Below are 24,066 nucleotides of genomic sequence, written 5' to 3'. Positions count from 1 at the left end.
AAAGTTAAATTCAGTTGTATTTCTGTTTTATAAGGAAAAGTAGATGTGAGAATATTATGTCTCTTAGTAAAATAAAAGTCTAGCAGTACACACATCCAAAAGCAGTTAAATACTAGGTCCTGGATTAAACAAAAGTAGATGCAAAAATAAAAAAATAGAGTCTGCACACGAGATGATCCTCCCATGAACATTTATTACCTCCACAAGATAGGTATTAGTTCGGTGTAGATAGCACAGCGCAATTATACCTTGCTTCCTTTCAGGAGGGCATGAAGGTATGAAATGTTACATTTCGCCTAAGCCTACTTTGCACTGAATATCAAGATAATTCTTAGCTTCACCTCAACTAATTTCCTGAAAATGCTTTTCCACACCATTCTACGGTTGTGTGGTCAGACAGCCAATTTAAATAAGTGGAATATACACATGAACTAGCTGTTGTCAGTGACAAATATTCATAGGGTGTGACATGAGTTGGGATTTGCAGACTTGCTAATATCCACCTGTGTCACTTGGTGATGAACATACACGTCTGGGAATAAGTTGCTAAAATTGCAGTGGTTAATACTAAAAAAAAGGAACACAGAGTGCAGACAGAGTGCAGCACTGTCGCTCAGTAATGGAGGTAATAACCGCTCATTTTGTCGCTCTCGGTTAAAAAACAGAGAGCAGCTGGAATGTTCCGTTTACAGGATGTATCATTATGTCATGTTTACAATAATTGCAGATTGGATGATCTGATCACAAGGGCTCAGCTCTACATCTGTCTGTCCACACCTGGCATTAGCGTGTGTCTATACATGCATCTCAAGTGACCACTTTCGATCAGATCTCACTCACACTGCTCTATATGCAAATAAACACAGACATCATGTGTGTTTCCAAAGATCAAATGTGTTGTTGTTTTTGACCAACTGGAGGTTTCATGTTATGTGCATGCTTGGACACTACTGCTGCAGGAGTATGAGACAGCCACACAGCACCTGCAGCGTCACTTAAGAACGCGATGGAACCTGTCATGTCTGCATGAAACACAGCAGGACGGCATAAGGTTGAAACACTGCCGATAACAAAGTAATATAAGCACAGTGAGAGCGCCTATAGGACGGGCAGGATGGGCAAAGGATGGATACAACAAATTTTGGACTTTAATGCGGGAGACCGTGTTTGCTTCCTGTCTGAATGTGATGGGGTTTTTTTCTCCACCTTACCATGTGTCTCCTTCCCCTAACTGTAATCATCTGTGCCAGCATGTGCGTTTGTTGATGTCTCAGTGCGCAGCATCATCCTACCATGTGTATGTGATGACATCTTACTGGTGGCATTACAGAACGTAAAGAACAGACTTAGAAGGATACCTAGAGCATAATATTTAGACATGGGAGTTCACTGCAAAGCGGCAATATGTTACAACTTGGGATGAGAACGTGTTGACAGGGCCTGTGTGAAAATTCTTTTGTTAGTAAAGTGACACTCCATGGATGTTACACATGAAGTTTTACAAGATTTACTCATCACATTAGTATTTCTCCGCGTGTGAAAACAGTTTTATAATGTCCTCTGTGGCACTGACGGAGGTTTTTCAAATCTGAGAAATAATGCTGATGATGTCACTGCAATGTCAACAGCATCATCTCAGTTTTGGCTTGGAGGCCACATATTCATGACAGAAAGTCGGTGTTACAAACTACACTTGTAAAGTCTGAAACGCATTAACACATTTTTCTAAGTCAAGAAGACGCTAATAATAAAAGTGGCGAGAGCCTTGCTTTTTTGGAAGTTCAAACAAGGTTCATACCCCCTTACTCAAGTCAGTCCCTTAGGGCAAACTCCCCACATTTCTCTCATATTCAACACATATAAATCACATATAAAAGGCTGTGAGTCACATCACTATCTATAAACTCTGTCTCTGCTCTCCAGGCTGAGCAGGGAGATGAATGGTGGAGCCAGCAGGTCAGATATGGAGGTTTGCTTTAATGTGTCACTGATAAAACTGAGGTCCTGGCTTCAGCAGGGTTGTCCTCCATCACTGAGTGTAGATGGAGATAACGTGTATCAGACTTTTTCCCACAGCACTGAAGTGTATCCACGCCGACCCCATTGGCTCCATTACAGCTAAAATCTGTCTCTTTACATTCAGCACCACAGAGCCATGAGCAAAGCTGCAGACCACACACACCATCAGCTGTGAGAAAAGACGGATTGCCGGGCTGCACAGTTTGGAGAAACAGTGAGTAGAGCTACTGCACAGGCCTCTTCCACTGTGTGTTTTTTTTCACAGTCCAATGGTAATGTGTGATTATGTTGCCGCAGGGTCTGCCAAGCCACACCGTCTCCTCGTGGGAATGAGTGTGTGTGTGTTAGTGTGTGTGGAGAAAGTCAGCAAGGTGTTTGTCATGTCCCAGGCCTGGCTTAAGTCTGGCCAGTGCTGTGTTTAGACTACCGTACCAGAGAGAAGTTCCCTGCAGCACTAAAACAGTATGAAGGTCAGGAGAATCTGTTTTACAACCTGAGACTGATTTTTTACAGCTTTACGGGCTATAATTTATATCAGTCATTATGACACATAACTCACGAATTTCACCATTACTGACATCTGGGGACTTGTTAAAATTATTACTCAAAAACTGTCCATAAACATCTATAAAATTTAACTGGAGTGCTTTCTGGTTCAACTTTGACCTGCCGTACTTACTGTATTTTTATATGCAAAGTTTAACAGTGCAGCCAATAAAAAGGCATTTTAGCTCCAAGTCCTCCATAACAATGCCCTCAAGAACAATACATAGAGGTGTTTTCTGATCTGGCCCTGCTATCAGCAGGATGATATCATATAGGGAAACCTCATAATTTGGGTTAAATAACTACTTTGTTAAGGTAAAGCAACCTTAAGCCCAACAATACAATGTTATTATGTTACTTAAGTTACAATACAATATCATTGCGATTTTATCCCTTTTAAACCCTTTGGGGTTTTTTTAAAAACATTTAGACAAGGCAATGAGCAACTTAAGAAATTATGGCCCAAAGATTAGCAAAAAATCAGCTAAAAAAGTTACAATAGCCACAAAAATACCAGGGTAAAATCATTTTATTTCATGTATTTTATCATTTTTTTGCTGTTACATAATTTTAGATATAAACTGTTGTAATTATAAATATACTCTTGGTTTCACAAGGGACACAAACACTGGTCTCCTGAGTAAAAGTCTACTTTTGTTTGGCCTACCTACTTACACCACCTACCACTCTATTGGCACTTTTCCACTGAATGTTATTGGCTCTACTCTACTGTACACTCCTTTGGTATCAGGTACTTTTCTGGGGGTCATTTTCCATAAGAAGATAGTACCGCCTCATTGTAGCTGAGACACTACCATGACGTCAGTTTCAACGTAACACACACGTGTACAGGGTTTGAATTACACAGTGGCTTTCAGGGGAGCCCCATTTTCCAGTGCACACAACTATTAAAACATGTCACATGCATAAAGTGTACGGCAGCGCGCAGTCAATAACAGGGTTACTGTGAAAAACATTTTATTAATACCACTGTAAGCAGTTAATGCCACCAGAAACATTTCCTCTCTCTCTCTGTCCCTTCACTCAGATGAGGAGTTCAGGTGACTACATAAACGTAGGAATTTGAGTGCAGCACCACTTCACACATTGATGGCCGCAGCAAGGTTAGACACAGAAGTTTAATAGTGGAGACAGATCGGAAATAGAATGTAATAAGCAAAATAAACACACAACATCGACATATTACTTCTATTTTTTGTGTGCAGAAAGTATATAATCTGTAACACAAACGTGAACAACTTTTTAGACCTCCCCCTAAACATCTCAAGGGAGGCTTTCAGTGGAGCCGAGCTCCCCTTAGCTCCCCCGTAATTCGAACTATGCATACACACAGACTTGCACTTGCTAAATATGCTCGTCAGCCAGCAAGGTGAGGAACGTTTGCACCTCCTCGAGCAACCACAGCGTGATCTTTCTGGTTAGCATTTTGGGAAAGAAAAAAAATGATACAAAACTGCTGTTTGCACTTCTCAAGGTATTCCATGCTTGCCGTGCATTGATGACGCAGTGACGCAGTGACATTTCTCTCTGACCAGTCGGTGGTCTGCAGTGTGTCCATGTCACCTTTTAGTGCCTCTTAGTGCACGGCCGGCTGTTTTTGGAACCCGAGGAGAGCGGGTACTAGAAAAGGTGGTACCAGGTAACAGGTACTTTTTTCCTGATGGAAAACTAAAAAAGGCAAGTAGAGTAGAGTAGAGTAGAGTAGAGCCAATACCGTGTAGTGGAAAAGCGCCGTATGTGGACTTTCTTGCTCTTTGTAGACTGAGTCACATGCAAACAAAAACAATAACTTGCAGGTAGAAAATTGGCTTTTATGGATTGCTGAGATATGTAAAATCTGCAAAGTTATTTACTTCTTTTTGCCATTTTCAGCTGTAACTATAAAGATATCTTAAGATAAATCAGGGTGGTTCTTATATACCGTGTTGCTTTGATAATGTCTTTGATAAACCAAATCGACCGGCAACGAAGGTAAGAAATGTTCTGCTCTGGATGGGGTCTGCAGCAAAATGTATTTTAGCCAGCTGAAAAAAAATCTAAATCCATTTAAGTGTGCACTTTATTTGACTATTTGTTCCATTTTACCCTCACAATAGCTGATAGAGGCAGTGGTAGACAAGCAACTCTGCTGTTCAGTGGAGTAAAATGACTGTTTTTGTCCTTGACCTTAGCATCATGGTTACAATAATAACTATGTGGTTAAGTACAAGTGCAGTCATGTCTTCTTTTTTCAAAACAACGGACTTTATCGCTCTATGACAACATCACCTGACTTACTCCTTTGCATTTGCCTAAACTTTCACTTCTAAAAGTGGCTTAGAAAAAATTAGTAAGTGTAAGTATAATGTAAGTCAACTGATTAGTTGTGTGTTTCTCCATCCTGAGGAAACAGCTAATAATGAGAACAATTCAGTTTAAATAACTGAATAAACTATGGGTTGTGTTTCACAGGTCTGCAAAGATAGACTGTGGGGGCAAAGGGAAACTAATGTGCATTCCCTAACAATAAAAGTCATTTTCAGTGCATTTCCATCCCACTCTCAGTAGCAACTCATCAAACACCAACGCTTGATCATTGGCACTCCGTGTTAGATACCAGCACACAGAGGCACCCTTTAGCATCAGTATAGGATGCACTGGGTGGCGTTGTTTTTGACATTCAGTCCAACATACCCAGGACTTTAACCACGGAGACAACTGTTTGTGTCCAGTGTGACATCAAAAGTTTCTGAGAATTATTTTCAAAATAACATAGCGTAGAATGCTTGTATGCTAGTGCGTTTGTTACTAGTTAGCAATAGCCTGTAAGAAATTTTCTGAAGCCAAACCTGTTTTTTCCTAAATCTGACTTTGTGTTTTTGTTGCCAAAGGAAGTAAACCTAAAACACAAAGTAAAACAAGAGACTGTATGCATAAAAAAAGAAAAGAAAAACAGTGCATGTAACAAGTATAAATTGACATGCCATTTCAAGCATCCAAAACTGGCACTGAAGGCATACCTAGAGCATCATAATTTAACATGCAGGGCTGAAAAGCATCAATATAATTTGAAGAGATTGGAGTGAGGATGTATTGTCATTTCAAAATGCTTATGATGGTTACAAAATGGTTGTAGAAAGATTGTGGTTATGGTTGCAAGCAACCAAGTTTTAGTGTTGGTAGTTGCAAGCAGCAGTTTCCCACGTCAAGGACAGAGCCTTTACTGGTCTATCAGTGCTGACAGTCAAACAGCCATTAATTGAATGTCTGAAAGACGTGCTCAGGGGGTGAAAATATGGAGTGGAACTAATGCTGCGAATGTGATTCATGTGGGAACAACACCAGCGCACTTTCACATCAGCCAGCCTATCAAGTAAAGTATAAGATGGACACACTGTTGATGGAGAAGAGAAAAACAGATTATTTTTATCAAGCAATCAAATCAGTCAAAAATAAGTCAAGAATATATGAAAAAGCAAAGGTTCTTGTGTCATGCAAAGATGCTCTTGATAACTCTCTTGAAACTTAACCCTTAGGAAGGTGCAAAAGAAATGCACCACTGAAACCCATTCAAACTGCAATTTTTGATCCTACAGCTACCAAAGCATAAAAGCATGCATTATATTATTTATAAATGTCATTCTGTAACTTTTGCCTTTGAATTTGTAATTTTCACTATTTTCCACTTATACCAGATTTGGCATTTGCAGAAAATACATGTTGTTTCCACTAGGTACACTGTCATGATCAATGTTACTGCTAACCATTGACATATCCCAGGCTTGGATCAAAAAAAAAAAAACTACTACAACACTGCATGTAGTACATTGAAAAGAATTTCATTTTTGTGCTACTTTTTCATCTAAAAACATGGTGGCATAATGACAAAAAACTTGCATTTAAAGGTTTACAATTTTGGAAATTAATGAATATTTGATGTTTATGATTAGGGCTGTTGTTGGTTAAAAAAATAAACTCAATAAAAGTAGAAAATAACAATGTATAATATTTTTAAAGCTTGATTTTAAAAATAGCATTTTGTGCACAGAGCGATACCAGTGTGTGTAATATAAATGCAGGCCCTAAGGGTTGAATAACAGTGTGGCTTGTTTTGATGCCATTTCTGCAATATTGTCAATAGTTTATAGAAATGAGATTGGTTTATACATTTGAGGTTTGACACTGAAGCTCGGGGGTTGCGCAAAAAGTTTGCAAAGCACAGAGTTGTAAAAGCACTCAACTACTGAAAAATGATGGTAACCCTGAAAACAAATACCAAATAGTATATAACTGAGAGAATTTCCCTTTTTCATGTACTTTGAAAATATTCATGATGTCTGCAACCATCAATCTATATGCTATGACTTTCACTTTCGGAAAGCACCCCCTATGGGGTCTGGGAATGTGTGATGGGAGGGAGCTGGAACATTAAACGGAATCTCAGTCCACTGGAAATCACCAAAGGGGGCTGGTGGGCAAGATCAGGGGGTTTACAGGCCCCCTGGGTGGGGCTCGGCCCATGAGACTGACTTCAGTGGGCCCTGGCCGTGATAAGGAAAGCTCGTCTAAAGAAGACCTGTTCACAGTACATCACACAACGTTGATAAGTGAAAGCTGAAGGCGAGCAGCTGGAACGAGGCCATTTCCACGCTCCTCCATTAGCCTCGGAGTAAACAAGATTAAAGGCTGATAAAGTGCCATAGATGTTCTCTAATGAGGTTATTTACTGCAAGACCTTGAATGAGGGTGTGAATGAAGGGGGGCATTTTCTAAAAGAACATCAGATTTTAAAAAAAGCACTTATAACTTTGTTCATTACCACACAAACCAGAAAAATTCTACAGATAAAAGCCCCAAGCACCAGTAACTGAGACTTAAGAAGTCCAAGTTCTAAACCTGCGTTTTTGATTGATTCTGATGCCCCTTGTGGTTCCAAGCGAAGTTCTACTTAGTTTCATTCCTCTTAATCCTCTTAATCTGGGCTGGACTGGACTAGGACTCATTTAATTTTCACCCTGTCATACCTTCTTGCAGTTTCACCAGGGTACATATATATGACAGTATAAGTGTGTGTGTGGTGCTCCCCCCTCCAATTTTAAATTGAGTTTAATGGAAAAAGGAGCACCTAATGATTAAAAATGGAAAATTATACCATCAGGATTTCTAAATACCTTGGTATACTGTAATACCATGGTACAGCCCGAATTCGTGGACCTTTGAGATAATAAAGACTGAAATAGTAAAAGATATGTGTAGCTATCATATTAGCTGTGTTGCATCATTGAGTTTTATCAAAGCCTGGTCTGCTGAATGAGAATCATTATCAATAAAGCTTTCTTCTTTATATCTATTTTGCCATGAATGGAATGAGCCACAACCAAGGGTACCGACAAAGCATCCAATACCACCTATATATTTAGGTTTGATCGGGCAGTGCTTGACCTGGTCCTCATCACAAGGTTAGTTCGGATTCCTCTAAGTGCCAGTACTCGTTGGTCCATATATAAATATGCTGTGGTAGACTTGTCTCTCCTTGCCCTGATCCAATTCAGTTGGACTGAGCAGAGACATCCAGAAAGTCCTGGTCCTGCATTTTTCACAGATAATAATCAATTGTTACAGGAAGTCAATCAATATTCAGCCAGTTATAGATGATGACTTTCTGAATACCAAAGGCCAAGAGATGGTTGATCATACACAATAATAAAAGATGATTATAACACCGGCAGCCGAGCATACAGGGTAAAGATTCCATCCACCGGCACAAAGATTTGACTCAAGATAGTGATATCCCTGACAGCTGGGCATTTTAATCAAAACAATTTGCCATTTTTGTCAGTAGGAAGCTACTATGGACTTAGACAGCCTGTTGTCCTTCCAAGGTTGTCAAGTACACATGCTTTGTCATGCCACTTTGGCCAAAGGCACCCTTTTGCATCTCTATGAGATGCACTGGGCTTTCACTAACTCCAGTATATCTATCCGTGGCAATAATTGACACTGAGAGCAACTGATGTATTATAAAGAGCAAGAGTCAACCAAACATGAGTAAACCCAAAGTAACAAAGCATGCACGACATTGGATTTTTTGCTGATATCCAATATATAACTCATTGGTCCAAAAACCGATACTGATGTAATATACCACTTTTTTCCCCCACCTAATTTTAGTGATCTACCAGTTTCTTCTGGAATTAACATCATGCTCTGCATACTTTTATTATGATGGCCCACCAGCGGATGAAGATATAAAATGCAATGCTTTTCAATGTAAGTAGTATTTACTTATTTGCACAATAAGAAAAATACTTGAACGTACTTTTAGAATTACTTTAAGAAAGAAATTAACTTATCAGTTTGGCATATCAGCAGAAATCAGCATGTTGGCTGATTCCAGTTTTTTATTTTAGAGTCAATATTGCCTGAAACCAATTATGTGACGTATTATTGTGCATTACTAGTCCTAACGCAGCGTAAGGCAAAACAACATAATGCAATGTCATACAATGCAAGTCACACAACTTCACACAACACCACGCAATGCCACACAACGTTATGCAAGGCAATGTCGAGCAACATGATGTCGAGCAACGCAACGTCAAGCAACGCAACGTCAAGCAACGCAACGTCGAGCAACGCAAAGTCGAGCAACACAACGTAACATAATACAGCATAACGTAATATAGCATAGCATGACATTATGTAACTTCGTTGGCACATAACACAGTCACTCCAAGCCATATTTAGGTCTTGTTGCATACTTATTTAAACCTAAAATCCTTTTTTTCAACTGTACAAAGTTTTTTTGTTAGACAGCCAAACCATTTAGCATAGTTAAGCACTTGCTGGTCAAGAGACAACATCACGTATAGAGGCTAAAGAGGCCCTCATCCCTGTTGATGCACTATGGATTGTTATTAGTGACTGTGCCAACACTATAGGTGCAACAAGGTGAACCCCCCGAACCTTACAGCTTCCTGTTGAAGCTCATAACTCATGTCCAGTCTCTCATATTCTACCATAACCCTCACATTCATGTGGTGAATCCCTGTGGCATTATCTCTCCTAACCCCACACTGGATTCCCTCCCATCTGACCCCCAACCAAATGACCATGAGAAGTATATCTAGGTTACATACTGTATCAAAAACTATTTCCTTTTTTTTCTGTCTCTGTCAAACATAATGATAACCATGGTGACAGCATGTCCTTGACCACATGAATTCATTGTGGCAGACACAGCAGCAGCTATAGTACATGTAATGAAGCCAAATGTTTCAAAAGCCATTTGCACTGCCGGTGTAAAATACAATCCCTTTTACAGTCATCTCAGGACTGAAGGGTGGTTGGATGGGTGGGGGGAGCAGTGATGGGAGCTGGCAGGGACAAGGGTTGTATTCGCATGACTGGAGAAAAGGTAACCAGACTACAGAAGAGTGTTAAAAAGATTGTGGAAGAAGAAAAAAAGAAAGGCCAGATGGATGCATACACACGCAAGAATAAGTACATTCATCCTGTCGAGGACCATTGCTCAAAGGAAACAACTTGTTACCAACAACAAACTAAATCTTTGCCAGACCAAATATCAATATGTGCAAAACTAAGTTTTTAATCTGCAGGATGAAACCTTCACACAAATTGAATGCAGACAACCCAACAATAAACAACTTTTCCAGTCTCACAAATGTTGTGCCAATGCCATATGATATAGAGGTTTTATCTGATATTGTTCTGAAAGGTAAATTCAAAAATAGTGATGATAACAGTGACAAAATATACCATTCACTGTGAAAACAAAAATGATGAAAGATGTGAGAATACAGAAAAACTTTTGCAGAGGCAGACTGAAAAATTTGTAGGAATATGAAAGTTCTACGGTTGAGAAAATGTAGTGCCAAAAGAAAACGCATCTCAATGAAAAGATAAAATGGTAGACATACACTATAGTGTCCACTTAAACTGAAATAAATTTTTTAGGTAGGCCTTTTTTTAAAAGTGGCAAAATTATGTTTTCTTGCTGCCCCCATCCATGGCAGTACATTGCTTAGCTTTCATGGTGGTACTGCCTGCTTCTCCAAACTGGGAGCATGCCGAATTACATCTATTGTAGGCGACTAAATGTCTCATTCAATCCCACGTCAAAAGACCTGAACTATTTTGACTTTTTCCATTTATACAAAAAAAGTCTACAGCATGCTAGCAGCTCTGTGAGGCTGTACTTTGGCAGCTAAATGCTACCACCATGCTGATGTTTGGCAGATAATATTTACCAGGTTTAGCAATTTAACGTAGTAAGGCAGTATGCTAACATTTGCTAAATAGCACTCAACACAAAGTATAGCTGAATAAAATCACATTAGCTTTGCAAGTATAAACCAAAATATTGGACAAAACCTGATGATGAAATGTTGGCATCTTTAGAATTCATTCGAAAAAATTAGTGAATCTAGTCATTTTGAGGCAGAAACAAATAATAAACAATGCAATCATTTTTTGGCAAGTTGAAAATTGCATTTTAATTGTTTCATTGGTCTTTTAGAGGTATTTACACAGGTAAAAAAGGACCGGGTGAGCTATAACCTGTCAAATATAATTACTGTAATGAAATCAAGTCATTTTGAGGCAGAGACAACCTTTTAGTGACTAGATGGGAGCTGCAATCACTTTTTGGAAGGTTTTTATGTGTTGTATTGGCTGTTCAAAGATATTTCAACAGGTAAAAGGAGGTAAAAAGGACTGGAGTGGTTATAATCTCAGGCACAGAGCAGGTAATATAATGCAGGCTCATAAAGATAATAGCAGGTAATACCTTTAATTTTACATTACCCACCGTAAAGTATGATAGACTACTACAGGAACAACAATATTGTCTATAATCGCGTAAATGTCATGCCTGATCAAACTATAAATCGCAATCACGTGAAACTTGGGTTTCAAGAAACATTAAAGTTTCACAATGGCATACTTATGCTCTTACCATGGACATAAAGTTATGTGTATTTACATGCTACGACTTTTTGATCCATGTGAGAGCAGCTGAAGACATGAATACTAGGTGATACAGCTTTAACAGGCTATGTGTGCTACAGCGAATGGCAATCAGTTTCTGGCAGATGATCACTTTTTCGCACTACACTGGCCTAATGACCATTGTCAGTGGTGTTCTGCAGTTACTGAGAGCAGCAAGCATGGAAATAAATGACAATAGCATTACATTTCCTCCGTGTTTCCTGACCTTCAAAATAAATTGCTAAATGTTTCTTCTGTTGTGTTTTTCAAAAATAACGTCGCTGAGAGCCACTAAATAGCAATAAAGTTGGCACATTAGTGTTCCTAAGGTCAGGCATGGTGGCCCGCTGAGCCTATTACACACTGTTTAAAATTTTTCCTTACTTCAGGACACTCACCTCAGAACAAACTAAATTTGCAGCGAAAAATGGGCGTTTACTGTGACGCGCATCCTCCCTGCTGCTGAATGACACAGCACGGCAGGCAAGCTGTTTGAACCTATCTATAAGTCTATCCATAGAGTAAAGATGTCCATAGTTTATCATCGTTATCGATGCACTTTTTATCTCATTCCGGTATCGAGATTGCTTTATCACCCAGCCCTAAGTATACTAAATATATGTGGAAAATTTCATAACAATACACTGTATAGCTGTCCAGACATCTACTCAAACTCCAATATGTTAACCTCTTACCAAATCGCCAGTAAAAATGTTGGCATTGAACATTTCTGGAAACCATGAATATGTTACTTATAAATTATTATGTAGCAGATGTGCTGAATTGTGGTTAGGTTTATTTGCAAAAAACACTTAATTATGGGGATCAGGAATAGTTTTGGCTCATAATACTCTGGGGGCACAATCCCAGATTGAAGAGCAAGAATGTCTCACTAAAAATTGTTAACATTTTTGTTGCACTAAACATCCTTGTTTGGGGCTTAAAAAAGAAACTCATAAAAGCACTTCTGTATGGTGCCTAAAACAAGGAGAAAGAGTCACTGGTTGCTTGAGACCAACCGTGTTTAGGGGCTGAAAAGTCATTGGAAAAAGAGACAGTTTCTTCAAAAACACCCATATTTGGCACCTTAAAAGATGTTATTTGGTATAGTCTATCAAATTTCACACCAATCCATCCAATAGTTGTTCAGATATCTCAATAGCGATCAAAGTGGCTGATAAACCAATGAAGTGGCGTTGCCTTCATTCATGGCTCTGTGCTTTTAACCACACTCGCAACTGAACAAATGCATGTCAGCAACTGGTTGCAGGTCAACGCAAAACCCAAGGAACTGGGACCTGAAGGCACTCGAGAGAAGAGCAAAAGGTCAGATCAAGATAATAACGTCAAATTGAGGAGATTTAGAGAAGAAAAACAGGAGCATCTCTGTTCAGTCTCACAACAAGAGAGTGAATGCAAGTTTAGTTGTACTGCTTAAAGAGATCTAACTATTATATTCCTGTTGTTAAGTTGTGTTAGATATGGTTCCATTTGTTTGATGCCTGCCAAAATTGGTCAGTGAGCATTTGTTTTTCTCTTTTATGGAATCCATGTAATGTAGAGATAAGCAGATAAAATAAAGGTGAATTTCTACCCTACAAAACAATGTAAAGTAATTTTTGAAAAAAAATGTCAGAAACAGTTCAGCAGAGGATCAAGAGCAGCACAGAGCAGCACAGTGTTTTAAGGATTTTACTGCATGTTGTTTGATTTTAAAGTGTTTTAAGGATTTTAGTTTAAGTTGTGTGAAATATGGTACCATTTCTTTACTGCCTGCCAAAATTGTTTGTTTTTCTCTTTTATAAAATCTGTGTAATGTACAGATCAAATAAAGATGAATTTCTAGCATACAAAAAAATATAAAGTAACTAAAAAAATGTGTTGGAAACAGTTCAACAGAGGATCAAAAGCAGCACAAAAGCATGCTGTATTAAGCATCTGGCATGTGACAGAAGTGTGTCTCGAGCCTGGGTCAGCAGTGTCAGACTGTCGATGGCAGGGTCAGACAGAGTCTCCATGGTAATCATTTGCCAAAGGCTGAAGAGCTGGCGCTCTGATTTAATTATGCAGCTCAGGGCTTGTCAAACACATCTAAAGTGACAGACAGAGAGCTTTCAACTACAAATCTGCTGGCTTTAAAGACTCACTCTATATTTGACAGAGCACACTGCATTATAATTCCCTGCAGTCTTTGAATATCAGGCTGGGACGTCGTCCACCTTTTGTTGTCTCAGCATAATAAAGACACACAGGTAGAGGGTCATGCACATATTGTATCAGTCAATCACATTTTTCCGCTAAAGGCCCTGAAGATGAAAACTGATAGAAATGGAAACAAGTCATTATTTCACCCCTGACAACTAATGCATGTTCCCTGTGAGCCAGTCGGTAACACAATATATCATATCACTTAACGGCTTCATCTGGTGAGTCAATGAAATTCGAAAAAATTGATTCAGCCTATGTAACATTTTTTAAGTCACTTTGTTGTATCAGTTACAGTACGGCCTCCTGTCCACAAATAACAGAAACTCCATGATGTTGTAACACATCAAAACAGATTTTATCTCACATGAAATACTTATAAATACATACTTATAAACTGATGGGTTGTTTAATTTTGGGATACAAAGAGGCAGCACTTTACAGCGGGGATACTCAATCTGCTTTGCTAAAAGCCATTTTTGCAGAATGACAGGATGCCAGGGGCCATTCATTGCAGCCCCATTTATGTTAATTTCTAAGATTTTAGGACATTCTATGATTCTAGGACATTTTTAGGATTTAAGAAAAGTTCTAGGACTTTACGGCATTTCTCAGATGTTAGGACATTTCTCAGATTTTAGGACATTTATCACTTTTTGGCAGGTGTAAAACTGCATTTAAAGGATCTATAAGGAGCTATAATCTGTCGTATAAACCCGTCATGAATAAAATCAATTAATTTTTGTGAAAATATAACAATTCATACATAAGAGAAGAGCTGAAATCACTTTTTAGCAGGTGTAAAACTGCATTGTATGGATTGAATTTTGAAGGTATGTCAACTGGAAAAAGTCAAAAACATAAATGAACAAGTATTTATGCTGTGCACACAATACAACTGTGTTGCTTTTATTTTGAAAAGCCGGACGTTTCATGTATGTATGGACGCACGTGCTTACGTGCAGGCGTGTCTAAACAGCAACAGGTGATGCTAGCATTTTAATGCTGGCCAGTTACGCCTAAAAATGTCAGCCTATGTTTAAAAAAAAGGTGATACCAAATGCCATGTTTTCAACAAGACATGGACGGCTAAATATTTATATACAGAAGTCAAAGGTAAAGCAGCGTGCTTAGTTTGTGGTACACTTGTCACCGTGTTTAAGGATTACAATCTGCAAAAGAGTCGAAGGCTTTGCTAGCCAAACTAGCTTTGCTAACAAAACTTTGCACATCCAGAGAATCAGCTGTCAAAACAAGTCATGTCATATCACAAAATCGCTAGAAAAAGTAAACTGTTTTGAGGACGTGCCCTTCTCCCAACGCTCTGTAATGAGGAGGGTTGAAGTCATTGCAGGAAATATGGAGCTTCAGCTGAAGAACAGAGCAGTAAACTTTGACTTTTTTCCCTGGCTCTGGATGAGAGCTGCCATGTACCTGGCACTGCAAGCTACTCATCCTCTTATGTGGGATCACTGCAGACTTCAAAATCACAGAGGAGCTGGCAGCCATGCAGTCAATGAAAGGGACAACAACAGGTAGGGATTTGTTCACGGAGGTAAATGCATGTTTGGATAAGTTGGGACTGAAATGGGACAAGCTGGCAGGTTTAACAACAGATGGTTGTCCAAATCTGATGGGAAAAAATGTGGGACATTTGAAGAGAATGCAGGATAAAGTGACAGAAACTAACCCTGAGCAGAAATTGGCATTTTTGCATTGTATTAAACATCAGGAAGTATTGTGTAAATCAGTGTTAAAAATGAACCATGTTGTTGATGTTGTAACTAAAACAGTTAACTTTATCAGAGCGAGAGCACTGAATCACAGACAGTTTATTGCATTTTTGGAGGAAAATGAGACTGAACATTGTGACATAAGCTACCATTCAACTGTTAGGTGGCTCAGCCAGGGCAAAGTGCTGAAAAGTTTCTTGAGACTTGAGAGAGGAGATCTGGGAGTTCTGAGTGAGGAAGGGAAACGACATCCCTCAGCTTTCAGATGCAGACTGGCTGACAGACCTTGGTTTTGCTGTAGATGTGACTGCTCAAATGAATGAACTGAATCTCAAACTGCAATGCAAGGGCCTTTTTCTGCGTGAAATGTACAGCGCAGTGAAGGCTTTCATGAGAAAGTTGCAGCTTCTCTCAAGCCAAATGGGGAACAACATTCTCACCCACATGCAAGCACTGAAGGAAGCCACACTATCTACTGATCACCTCCACAAGTACTCATCCATGTTAGAAGCACTGCATGGTGAGTTTTCAAGGTGATTTCAAGACCTTAAAACAGTTGAGAGTGAAATGCACGTGGTTTCATTTCCCTTCACCTGCAGTATGGATAATGCACCCAGTGATGCTCAGATGGAACTCACTGACATGCAGTCTGACACACTTTTGGCAGAGCACTTTAGGTCAGTCCCACTGCTTGAGTTTTACTCTTCACTCAAAGAGAAGAAATTTCCACACATGAGGAGGCATGCTCAGAAGATTCGAGTCCTCTTTGGATCTACTTCCGTATGCAAACAGACATTCTCAGCGATGAAGTTCAACAAATCCAGATACAGATCCTCTATCACTGATGATAAGCAGTCCTTCACATAGCCACCTCAGACATTCAGTCAGATTTCAATGCACTTGTTCAAGACCACAATAGACTGGATTTTTCTCACGGAACAAGTAAAATGTACTGAAAACATTAAAAGCAATGATTGTTTTTTTTGTATAAAGTTGATCAGTTACTTATCTTTAACATACTGCAAAACACCTTCTTAGTATTTGTGAAGATTAATAAGTTAAAAATAAAATGAAACAGTGAAGCAATGACTGTTTTTGTTTTGAACTGTTTATTTCTTCTTTATTGGATTATTTCCTCTTTGACCTAAACCACAATTCATGGTAAATGGTAAACGGACTATACTTGTATAGCGCTTTTCTAGTCTTACTGACCACTCAAAGCGCTTTAACACTACATGTCACATTCACCCATTCACACACACATTCACACACTGATGGCTGAGGCTGCCGTACAAGGTGCCACCTGCTACTCAGTAATCATTCACACACACTCACACTCCGATGATGCAGCATCGGGAGCAATTTGGGGTTCAATATCTTGCCCAAGGATACTTCGACACGTTGCCCAAAGGAGCTGGGGATCGAACCGCTGACCTTTCCGATTAGTGGACGATCCACTTTACCTCTGAGCCACAGCCGCACTTAAATACATAAATATTTATAGTATGTCCTCATTCTTCTGATTACCAGTAGCAGCTAATCAGAATACATAATTTATTGCTTTTTACAATGGGAGAAAATTAATATTTAGCAGAAATAAGTTCAAGTTGTCATTGGTTCGGCCCTCCAACACAGTTCAGATTTTTCATGTGGCCCCCTGTCGAAATTAATTGCCCAGCCCTGCTTTAAAAGTATATTAACTGTTAAAAGGACTGGATGAACTATAATATACCCCAATGAATTAAATGTCAAATCATTTTGAGGCATATATGACCTTTCACTCACAAGAGAGGAGGGAAGGAACATGGCCCTGCCTCTGTGCTGTAACCAGATCTTCTTAGTACATCCATAGATATGTCTCCCTCAATTTATATCATAATTACTTCCTTGTCAAATAAACAAAGAGAGCAGGGCAAGGGGAAGCTGAGCAAATGAGCTGCAGGCAACTGTACTATGAAAAGTGATTAAGTACATCAGTGTATGGGAAAGACTGTGTTACTGAATAAGGCATGGGCATGTGACCAAAATTGGTGCGGAAATTGGTGCAATTTATTTCAAAAACGTGGGGGAAAAGCCAATAAGCACCTTGGTAAGAAATGTTCCACACACTGAAGGTGTGTCATTTTTAAACACTTTTTTTTTTACCTTCAAAAAATATTTTTATTTTAGTTTTCATTCACTCATACTTAATTATGTATTCATTTATCTATTCATTTATTCAGTCATTTATTTCTTTATTATTTTTAATTAAAAAAAATGTTGGTTTTTTTCTCTTTATTTTTCGGACAAGGAATGTCCACAAGTTGCAAGAAGTTAGTAGATTCAGAAAATTATTATTAAAAGCTAAGGAAAATGTCAAGAGGATAAAAGAATAATGCTAGCGTAACATATTTATAATGATCATAATTACATTTTAAAATATTTACTACAAAATTATTAGAGTTTTTAAGCAATTTTGCTGGGTCATTTTTTAACCTTAACATTTTGTCTTAAAAAAAATTAATTTTCTATTTTTATTTATTTATTTATTAGAAATGACATGCTTTTTACTTTTCAAATACATGGGGAAAACTTGGGGAAAAGCCAATGAGCACCTTGGTAAGGAATTTTCCACTTCTTGCAATAAGTTAGTAGATCTATAAAATTATTATTAAAAAGCTTGAAAATGTCTAGGGGAAGAAAAGAAAAAGGCCAGGGAAAAGCTATATTTATTATTTTTATTATTATAAATACATTTTTAAGTTTTTTTCTTTTTTTATCACAATTTGTAAGCATTTTTTCTGGGTCATTTTTAACCCAATAATGTTTATTTTATATTTATTAGCTTATTAATTTGTATTTATTTATTTATTTTCACATATACATTTCTGGTTATTTTCTTGTACTTATCTCTAATTTCTTCTTAATTTTGGGGTAATTTCTTCTTCCATTGCTTATTGCCTTCTTCCCATGTTTTTGAAAGAAATCGTTGTTTTAAAGGGTTAATAGTGAAACCCTGTAAGGCCAGCACTGTCTTTTCTCCTTTGCTTCGCCCTGTTGTGTTATAATTGAGAAAGAAACACACACTCTCCTCTGCACAAAGTCAGGACCTGAGCTGCAAACAGCAATATACAACTTTCCTGGAACTACAGTATAAACATAAATAATTAACAGGCAAACTACCAAACCAGTGAGAGTTAATAGAGACCGAAGACAAAATATCTTAGTGTCTCAGCCAGTATCTCTGTCTTTTGTTTGGAAGCATAAGCTGTGTGCAACCATGGTTCATATTACTGGTATAATAAGGCCGAGCAGTGGACTGTCACACTGATAACTCACCCCCACCAGAGCCTTAATTAGAGCTCTGTTATTCTCTGCCCCCAGCAAGTACTGCACACGTGTAATCAAACTGATGAGGCTGTTTGTTTCATTTGCTTTGTTTAGTCTCTTTGCGTGTTCTTTAATTTGTAGTGTGTTGAGCCTTCAGGGCCGATGTGACCCTGTCTTAGGCGCTCTGCTCCAAACCCAATCACTCCTACCGAAAAAAACAGCTCACAAAAACATAGCTTAGTTATTTTAAAGAGAAGCAGTTTCTTAACACAGCCTGGCATCATAGTATGTATCCAACCTTTCTCAAACAGGAGAAAATCCTGTTTGTTTGGGACTACTTAAAGCAGTGGATTAATACATATTTGGTGAACAACTTTTTTTTCTTTTTTTTTATCCCAAAAGGGCAATACAGTTTCACAATCTACCCAGACCAAACACAAACTGACAGACAGGAACAAGCAACACTCAGCAGTAGTAGTTGTACATCAGAGAGATCAGTACATGGGCCAGATACACACTGGCACCTCACATGGTCCCGAGCATACTGACCCATGCAAGGACTGGGCAGAGTAAATTACAGAAATAAGAAAAAATTACATGCACTAGGTAGTAAATAAATGAGACATTCGGGTGCATTGCACATCACTGAAATACTTTCATATATGTATGTATAGGCTTTCCAGCCATGTGAAGACAACAGACCCAATCATATACCAACCATGTGATTGCAAAAATTAGTCATTTAAAACGACTACTGTCATATTTAGCAGCCTGATAGTAGAAGAAACAAAGGACTTGGAGTAGTGATTTGTTTTTGTAAAGGGGGCACTGTGGCACTGGCCTGAGGGCATTAAAGTGAATTCGCTTGACAAAACATGATCAGATCAACTTAGAATTGATTTTGCTTTCTCGACGACATTAATTCTCCCAAAGGGAACAAAGGACACCTGTAATCCTGGGGCAGACTTTAACGATACTGTTCAGACGATTCCTGTCCCTCACAGACAACCCGTTACACCAACAGATAAAAGAGGATGTTAAAAGACTTTCGAATAAATGATTGATTAAAGAAATGCTTAAAATGGTGTTGCAGAGCTTAAAGGAGTTAAGTTTCCACAGTAGGTGCATTCTTTGTTGTCCACGGCTGAGGATCGACTGTGTTCGCATCAATCTTAGGTACTTGTAAGTGTCAACAATCTAATGATCGAGTGAGTATTTAAAACAGCATATGGTGAGTAAGATATATCAGATTTTGGCTTCTTAAGCAATGCTTAGATCAATTCTTTTCAATGCACTTACTAAGTTTTCTATAAATGGCGAGTATAGTAACATCTGTTTGTCTTTCCGTCAAGTTGACAATATCTCCACAGCTACGAGCCAGATTGCTGTGAAATTTGGCATGGGTATTCATGGTATTCAGAGGAAGACCCCTTATGTAAATTCTGACCCCCCCCCCCACACTTTCTTGTGATACCATCATTTTTGGTCCGGCTATTTGAGAATAAAGGAAACATTTTTCAAAAAAGTAATATTATTTTTTATATAAATTTGTGATTTCAATTTAAAATCATGACATTTTAAGAACTTTTGACGTGATTATCATAACATTAAATCTTATTCTTTAAAAATAATTTATTTTGTCTTGTAATACATGAGCATAGATTTCGGGAGAGACAGAGGGACACGTCTTCCTAAATAGAACATTGGTCCGCCTCAATGAAAACACAGAAGTAGCAGAGGACCTTTACTCTTACAAAATTAAAAACATCCGTTTTATATGTCGCCAACCCACCACCATGGGCATAGATTTCGGGAGGGACATCCCGATCAATGTTTAGAGCGTTTGTCCCCCCTCAATGAAAAGTAGCACAAAAGTAGCCCCATACATGTTTGTACAATTTTAAAATGTTTCTAGGAATTTAGGACATTTCTAGGATTTTAGGACTTTTTTAGAATTAGGATGGTTCTAGGATTTTAGGACTTTTTCAGGATTAGGATGTTTCTAGGGTGACAGGACATTTCTCAGGTTTCAGGGCATTCTTAGACATTAGGGTATTAGCTAGGGATCTCTATCTGAGGTGTGGTGGATCCTCTACTGGCACTTTTTTTTATAATCAAACACTATTTTGATGTTGTTTTATGCCCTCTGGCACCTCATCTATACTTATGGTATAAAAACAATTTCCAGAGTGATCACTTTATTTTTATTGTGAATTAGAAAATGGTTGGGGGGAAACCATCCAGCTCCCTATCGAGGCCAGATCTGGCCCACGGGCCTTAAATTGAGGATCAGTGCTTTAATCCATGCCTATAGGGAGATTTTGATTTGCATTAGCATAGCTCATTGTCAGTATCCCACTTATTGTGGACGCATGGCAGCAAAGCATGATGAGAGAGGTCGTAAATGTATCCCATAAAGACTGCAGATTAAAAAGTAACTGAAAGGCCTTTTAGGCTGGGAAGCAGTATTCTTCACCAGGTTTCATGTAAGTACAGTACTGGGATATGTGGTTGTTTGGGGTAGCTGCCCCTCATGAATATATCCAATTTTCCCATTTGCTTTGAGCAGTCTCTTAACCATTTCAAACGATCTGGCTGATAGTCCATATTGTTTAAACTGGGATATACCCTTCTGGTTTCCTTCCCATGGGCTCTGATTCCATTATCCCATTTTCATGCATTCTTAAGAGTCTTGATATGGCCCAAATGTTATCCTCCATGCTCTCTGTTTCTCTGGGGAGCAATATAAAGGTGTACTGGCTATCTATATGCACACTGTGTAATTCCAGGCCGTGTCAGCAGCTATTTGCACAAAGTAATGAGAAAGTCAGTAAACAAATGCAGCCCATTACTGACAGGAACAGATGTGTTTGCCATGTGGTAACGGCTGCAAAGCAAAACAATGACTTGGAGTGATCAGGATTTGCTTGCAAACTGAAAACCTATAATCTTTCCTTATCTCCTGCAGACCCCCAGCTCCATTCAGAATTTGCATTAGTACTGAAGCTCCTTATTATCAATCTTTACGTCACTTTTTAAGGTCTACTGTGTGGGATTCAGGGGGATATACTGGCATACACAAAATACCGGTATGATATAATAAGTGTGTTTCTCTTATAATCAACCAAAATTAAGAATCTTTGTCTTTTCCTTACCTTTAAATGAGCCATTTCCTCATTTCCTGTTGCACTGCCATGGTTCCACAGTAATCCAGGACAGATGAACCAAACACTGGCTCCAGATAGGGACATTTAAGTTTTCGGGCTTTGGGATTTTGGAGCAGCCATAGTGGTTAGAATCCATCTGCAACACAAAACATTGGAAAACAGTGAATTGTAATGTGAAACAGCTTTATTCAATGTTTTTACCAGTTTGCACCCCCTGATCAGTATGTTTTGGAGAGGAAGAGACCTTCTGAAATCATAGAAACAACCTAAAATCCGATAAGTGTCCTAAAATCTTAGAAATGTCTTTAAGTCCTTGAGGTGTCCTAAAATACTATGAATGTCCTACAATACTATGAATGTCCTAAAATCTGCAACTTTCACAGTGCTTTTGGTAAGAAGATGGTGACCGCAAAAGCCAACTTTCGTGTCTGCGTGAAATGCTGCTGGACGGCATCAGCTGAGATCATAACTGAACAGAACCAGTCCCGGTGTTATTATACATCAGCGTACGGCCTGACGGTGCCTGCCGCATCAGCTTGATACGTGCACAATGCAGCGTCACTTGCTAGTGGCTAACATAACCATCCATGTCTGCATGTGCGTTTGTTAACATCCTGGCTTCGGTTGCCATGTGCTTTTGTTGCCTAAACATGACCACATGCAGCATCATCCCACCATATACATTTGTTGACATTATCATCTTCATCATCAGATGGAGAAGGATAGTTAAAGTATAATATGTAGACGCAAAAGACAACTGCAAAGCAGCGTAAAGCAACATATGAGAATGTGATAGAATTTGAGTGTGAATGGTTGTCTATGTGTCAGCCCAATGATAATCTAGTGACCTCTGATGTTTGATAACGTTATCTCATTATGGTTGTAAATTTGCTTCATATGAAAAAAGATCCTAAGTTTGAAGGACTTGGCTCTTGTGAGAACATTTGGTGTTCATAAGTACAGAGGTGTACACACACACACACACACACACACACACACACATTTGAGAAGTCATTTTGCCTCTTTACACACAGCTGTAATTGCCACAATGTGGAAAGCCCCAGACTGAGTTGTTGCTTTGTTTATGCAGTCACTGGGAGATGTATTATTGACATGATGAAGGAGGAGTGCTCCGGGGCCGAGTGGTGGGAGTTGCTCCTTTGGTCAGACTCACATATACACCAAGATTGAGGTCCTATCAATTATGGCTGACTTGTTCAAATGGATGGGCACGGAACATTTCATAATATACAGCCTACCTGCTTGTATCAACTAAAGGGTGAATGTCAGGAACAGAACAAAGCAGCACTGTGCAATCAGTGCATGAATGGTCGAGTTAATGACTGATGTCAGAATGTGGAACCAGCACTTTTACTGCATCAGAAGCTAAATAAATCTGCTGAGGGCAACACTGTTTGAAAGTGAAGGATGAAGTCTCCAAGGTGTTACTGTCAGGCCTTTCAAGCAGAAAATATGTTTATATTGCAGAAGTCTTGACTAACTATGGACATTTGAGTACAGCGCTTATGCATATTTGGGCTGTGGGATTTACTTTGTACTAAATAGAACCAGCTATACATATCACTGTCTTGCAGAGTGAGTCTGTAGCCAAAAACAAGCAAAGTCCCCTTCCGTACTGTTAATCCATAACCCATGAGCTTCACATGGAGGAATGAATTAGAGGTGGGCGTATGTTTTGATCAGCAGTTTTGAAATTCAAAGTTGCTAAAAGTAGCAGTACTGACATAAAAAAGAGCTCTATATGACATTCAGGGTGTATCTATTATTTATGTTGTCTGCAAGCAGCTCTCAATATAGAGGTGGCCGAATCGGCAGCAAACTGTGCTAAAAGTGCAAACAACAGCAACAGTGCTGACAGAGCTAACAGTGTTAATTAGGGTTCAATAGAGGTGGGCACTACACTTCTGAGATGCCACCATCCCAATATCAGATGTGATTGTGTATGAATGTAATGCAGAGCAGCTGCAATTAGCTAACTGGTGGGATACACACATATGGACTCACACACAATAATATGCATGCACAGCCGCAACAAAAAACAGAGAAGCTCGAATTAC

At 38.8% G+C, this 24,066-nt stretch overlaps 1 protein-coding gene and 1 pseudogene across 1 annotated transcript in view; one reads left to right on the top strand and one right to left on the bottom strand.

Annotated features, from left to right (window-relative positions):
- Positions 1–24,066, bottom strand: part of rce1a (Ras converting CAAX endopeptidase 1a) — a 205,418-nt gene that overhangs the window by 81,465 nt on the left and 99,887 nt on the right. Inside the window, exon 12 of the transcript XR_015775606.1 lies at positions 21,977–22,124. The gene's annotated coding sequence lies outside the window, so the exon portion shown is untranslated. The remainder of the gene's footprint in view (positions 1–21,976; positions 22,125–24,066) is intronic.
- Positions 15,287–16,379, top strand: LOC148185583 (general transcription factor II-I repeat domain-containing protein 2A-like; annotated as a pseudogene).

This window comes from Plectropomus leopardus, chromosome 23 (assembly GCF_026936395.1).
Source record: "Plectropomus leopardus strain MGB_pleo_1.0 chromosome 23, ASM2693639v1, whole genome shotgun sequence".
Lineage (NCBI taxonomy): Eukaryota > Metazoa > Chordata > Actinopteri > Perciformes > Serranidae > Plectropomus > Plectropomus leopardus.
The sequence above is the reverse complement of the archived record's forward strand: the minus strand, read 5'-3'. Positions and strand labels throughout refer to the sequence as shown.